The following is a 5,113-nucleotide window of genomic DNA, read 5'->3' as shown; positions in this document are numbered from 1 at the left end:
AGCTTCAGTCAAAACAGGGGGAGGAGAGCATTTCTTAGGGGCATCCCCAGTTCCCTCAGTATCCACTCCAAGCCCAGCCAAGCTGGCTCCTCTGGAAACTCCCAGAGAGTTCCTTTGTGTTGTATTTGCCAAGATGGTGTTTTTGGCTGCTGTGTTATTTTATTTTGCTCCACAAGAAAGGCTGAAAGATGCAGGGAGGGAGACCAAAATAATAAAGATGGGCACATCCTGTTCCAATCTACTTGGCGGCACGTCTCCCCCAAATGAGGCAATCATCCATTTTCCGATCAGAGCCCCGATGGGCCAAGGCTCATTCCTCAGCCAGCCACCTCGGCTCCGTGGTCTGAGGCAGGCGGCTCCCCTTGCCTTCAAGTGGATTAATCATGCCTTGGGGGCCCCCACAGCCAGCCGCCCACTCCTCTGGCATTCCTTAATGATAGGAACGAGGAAAGGGTCATTAGCCACCTGTGATCCCATGTACATTGTGCGCGCATGGTGCATGCTAATGTGTGTGGACCGGGAACAGAATCCAAACTGAAAGGGTCAGTAGACACGGAAGCTCCAGGACGCTGCCCCATGTGTCCAGGACACTGGGCACCATGCACTTCTGTCCCTGAGTATAGGACCCCAGACTGCCAGTGGCATGGGTCCTGAACGTCACCCCCTAGGATCCAGCGCTGCTTGTACAACACAAACACATTGTGGCATGCAGCAACTCTTAATTATCTATGTCATGAATTATTCATGTTGAGAGTTTTCCAGGCAAATCCGTGTAGCAGGACTGCTGATCTGTTATCCAGCGAGGGTCCAGGAGCCAGAAACCCAACACCAACCAGCGAGGGATTATAAGTGGGTGCACTGGGGCGCTGGGGCTTCACCTGTGGGTGAGCCCACGCCCCTCCTGTGGGCAGCCTCAAGCCCAGGCGGTGCAGGCCTGACCTGTGCTGCCCAGAAAAGCCTGTTCCAAGTTAAGTGGATTGAGTGGTTTATGATGATGAGATCTGCTCCGTAGAAAGTGTTTAGCTGAGGGTGACAGTTCCTGACCCACAACTCCCAAAGGCCCTGGGTTCTCACCCTGTAAGCCTCCAGCCGCCTTGCACAGCAAATTTCCTTCTCTACTTCTAAGCCATCAGGGCGCCAGCCACCACGTGTTTCCAGACCCCAGTGCCACATACGGCTTCACCGGTTGGCAGTCCTCTGACAGTGATGGTGGCACCTGAGGACAAGTAATCTCTCTCTGCCCATCGATGCTGTGATGACACTCACGGTGTGCAGAACGCTCACAGGACCAGGGCCTTGATCCTCCTCCGAGTCCTGCCTGTCCATTCGTTCTTGGCTTTTCCAGGTGAATAGCCCGGGGCTCAGGGGCATCAGCATTCCTGAGTACACAGAGCTGGTAAGAGGTGACACTGGATCTGTGGTCTCCCAAACCGGCTATTTCCCTGCTGCCTGAGAGCAGGCTGAGTCCCAGCCAGACCATGAGGGTGCTGAACTTGAAGAGCAGAGGGGCCAGTCACATCACCCTGGCTCTGGAGACAATGAAATACAACCACCCCAGCCAGATAAGGTGCCTGATCCAAGCCATGGTCGTTTCAGTTACTTACCATGTATGAAAGTTCGGCAGTGAAGAAGGATGACAGAAAAATCACCTGTGCCCTCAAGTTGCAGTGTTGGTGAAGAGTGCTGAGCAGCCCAGGACGGTCAAAAGAACAAACAAGTCTGTGACAGAGAAAGTACAATCAGGTTGCTCCCTAGAAGCAAGGGCCGTGAAACTTCATCTCACATGTTTTGAGCATGTTGTTGGGAGGGCCCAGTGCTTGGAAAAAGACATCATGCTGGGAAGGGCAGAGGGCCAGGAAAAAGAAAGGAAGACCCTCAATAAGGTAGATTGACAAAGTAACTGTGACAATGGGTTCAAGCATGTTGGAGAATGTGAGGCTGTGGCAAGGTTACGAGCCATTATTCCTAGGGTCACTAAGAATTATAGGGGACCCTATGGCATCTTAACAACAGCCACCACCAATCAGATGAGACATGGAGGTAGGACCCTTTGCAGAGAGGCCCTGACACTAAACCACGCTGTCACAACAGTCTAGTCGGAACCATCCAGCTACACCTCCATAAGGTTTCCAAAGCTGTGTATCACACAGGAGATTGCCTGTCTTTCTATACAATGCCAGAAAAGTATAACCTTGGGATTAGTACAATTCCCTATGGACATGCTACCAGAGGTCCTTAACCTATTCAAGGTCCCGCCTCAACTGTAGGGTCCTCGGGCTGCTGCGTGGGTAAGGAGCATCTGGTTCTCACTCTCACATTGAGTGTTAAAGGACCCAGCCCCATGGAGGTTTCCAGAACCACAGAAAAGCCCATCTTCTCTAGAGGGCAAGGGTGCCCTCGAGGGCAGGCTCAGCAGTGCCAGACTTGTTCTGTGACTGCAGCGTGGAGACAAAAATATATTTCTATTTCACATTAACTTTCTCTCATTATGGAGCTAACCTGGACACATTATAGAAAATGGAAAAATAGGGAAAAAACAAATTATGCCCACACCTTTGGCTCAAATTCCAGGCACGTTCCTTGCTTAGGCAAGATGTTTTTGCTCTCAAAAGCTGCAGTGAAACTGAGAAAGAAGAGCAGAAGGGAAGCCCAGATCATGTTCTGAAACCAGGCATCTGGAATAGAGAAGCAGAGATGGGAGTTGAGGCTTCAGGGGTGGGCAGCAAGCAGAGGGCGACCCCAGAGCTCTAAGGCAAGGGCTGAGGCTGCTGTGTCATTTGGGCTTTTGTCCTAGTTGGCAAGTTAGCTGCCCCTTTCCTGGGAACTGAGAGAGCTTCTGGGGTTAGCCATGGCCCCTCGTTCTTGCCGGCATGCCTAGGTGCTGATCCAAGAACTGCCCCTCACCTGTTAAGTTGTCGTTGAGTCAAGTAGGACTCACAGTGACCCTGTGAACAGCTGACCTGAACCCTGACATATCCTGTGCCATCCTCGTCATCTCTGACACACTAGTGCCCACTGCTGAAGTCACCATGTCAGTGCAGCCCACTGGCAGGTGGGAGGGTGGGGAGGTGAGGTGGTGTCTCCCGTCCTTCATTGACCCTTCAATTCAGTATGTCTGTGGAAGTCCCAGGACCTCCAGGCTTCACCAGGGAGCGAGCAGGAGTGCCATGGTATGACCCTCACCCCCAACCCCGTGGTGGGGCAACGGCAGGAACAGAACCTCAGCTGTCTGCTAGAAGTGAGCAGTGAGAAGACTCTTCTCATGGAGAGGGGGTCTCTTGGGCAGCCTCTCTCACACTGCTGTGGGATTATATAAACCGTGAGCGGGCTGGAGGGAGCTTGTGGTCCACAGTGAATTGGACAGTTAACCTAAAGAAAGATTCCACATCTCCGGTGGTTCAAGTCCCCCAGTGGCTCCAGAGGGAAAATGAGCCGTTTCCTCCATCTGCAATATATGGCATTACTAAAGGGCCGCTATGGGTCAAAACCGATTTGACAACGGTGAGTTTGAAGGTTTTTTGAGGACTGTATTTGGGCTGGAACTTCCCAACTAAAACAAGCCTGGAAGCAGGAGCGGCATCCACTTCTGAAATGGCTTGCCTCCGGAAACTCTATGTACGAACAGTACTCGGGCCTTTCATTCATAGGGTTGCTATGAGTCGCCTACGACTCGACGGCACCTAACAACAACAACATAGTTGGGCTTGAAGGCTATGATTCCCCCAGAGATGGTCAGTGTGGCACTGTGCATTCCTGGGGTGCTGGGGACTTCATCCTGAGGTCTGAAGTGTGTGGCTCTGAACTGCAGCAGGATCAGGGACTGAATGTTCCCACAAGGTCATATCACAGCCGCTTGTTATCCTTATTCCTCTCTCTGCTCCCATCTTACAAGTTCTTCCCTCACTGCTCTCTGGGACGGGTATGACCAGACAGAAGAGGATTTGGAATCCGAAGGCCAAGCCCACTCCAAAACTGTGTGCTGGCCGGGCTCACTCTCTGCGTCTGCGTCTGGCTCTGAGACTTGGACTCCCAGATACCACGTGGGGTGCTGTTGTGAGAGGGTCAGGTGAGATCACGCAGCTGCATGTGTGTGGAGGCTGTGCAGATGTGAGCTCACTCAGCCAGCACTGAGGTTCATCCTTTCCTGGGAGGGGTCCAGCCTGCCTTCCCTCCTCTCTCTCTCCTAACCCAGTGTCCCTGAGGCTGCATAAAAGGACAGCACATGGGCTGGAGAATCAGCTTTGCACACTCCAGTCCCCGAGGCCAGAGCCAAGCGATACATGTAAAATGTTAGTCTCAAGGAGGCCTTTGCAGATTTGATCCAGTATCTGCACCAGAATGTCTCTCCTCTGGACTTCAGTCGGTGACCTGCCCCCACCCCAGTGTACGAGACTTTGTGGACACTAGCGCTTCACCCGCACACATGTGCTCGCATTTAAATAACACAGGTAACTCAGTTCCCATCCAGGTGCACCCCTGATTTCTTTGTAGATGGTCCCATCTGCATTCAGAAGGCACGTTGGTGGCACAAGGGTTAAGTACTCAGCTGGTAACCAAAAACTTGGAGGCACACCACCACCACCACCCCCAGCCACTGTTTGTCAGAAAGATGGAGTGATCTGCTTCCGTTAACACTGCAGCCTCGGTGCTCTCTCCCTCAGCGTGGTGAAGCCAGAAGAGACGCCATGGCAGTGCACACAGGAGGTCTGCACTCGGAGGAGGGGCTGAGCTGCTGCTGCAGTCCCCACCCTGCCACCCCCATCCCTCGGTGAAGGGTCCCCTGCCCCACACTCCACCAGTCAGTGACACCCACCTTGACAATGTAGTATATTTTGTGGTTGGTCAGTCGTTGATTCTCCAGTGTCATGGGCCTCTGCTGGCCCCCTCAGTGCTTCCTGCCGCCTCCTCCACGGCCACTGTTGTGCACATGCACCCACACAGGTCCTTTCTGCCACACTGGCTCCAGGCCCAGCAGGAAATACTTATGTTTCCACCTTAGAAGCTGGGACTCTGCCGTCTCACTCAGGGTAAACTGTGCCACACACTCTCATTCTGTTTGAAAGGGGACGTGAAACGGAGGATGAGCAGGCTGACTCAAACGCTGCCATGCCAA

The sequence above is a fragment of the Elephantulus edwardii genome, unplaced genomic scaffold (genome assembly GCF_000299155.1).
Source record: "Elephantulus edwardii isolate Elephantulus edwardi_28Jun2011 unplaced genomic scaffold, EleEdw1.0 scaffold00009, whole genome shotgun sequence".
Lineage (NCBI taxonomy): Eukaryota > Metazoa > Chordata > Mammalia > Macroscelidea > Macroscelididae > Elephantulus > Elephantulus edwardii.
The sequence above is the reverse complement of the archived record's forward strand: the minus strand, read 5'-3'. Positions refer to the sequence as shown.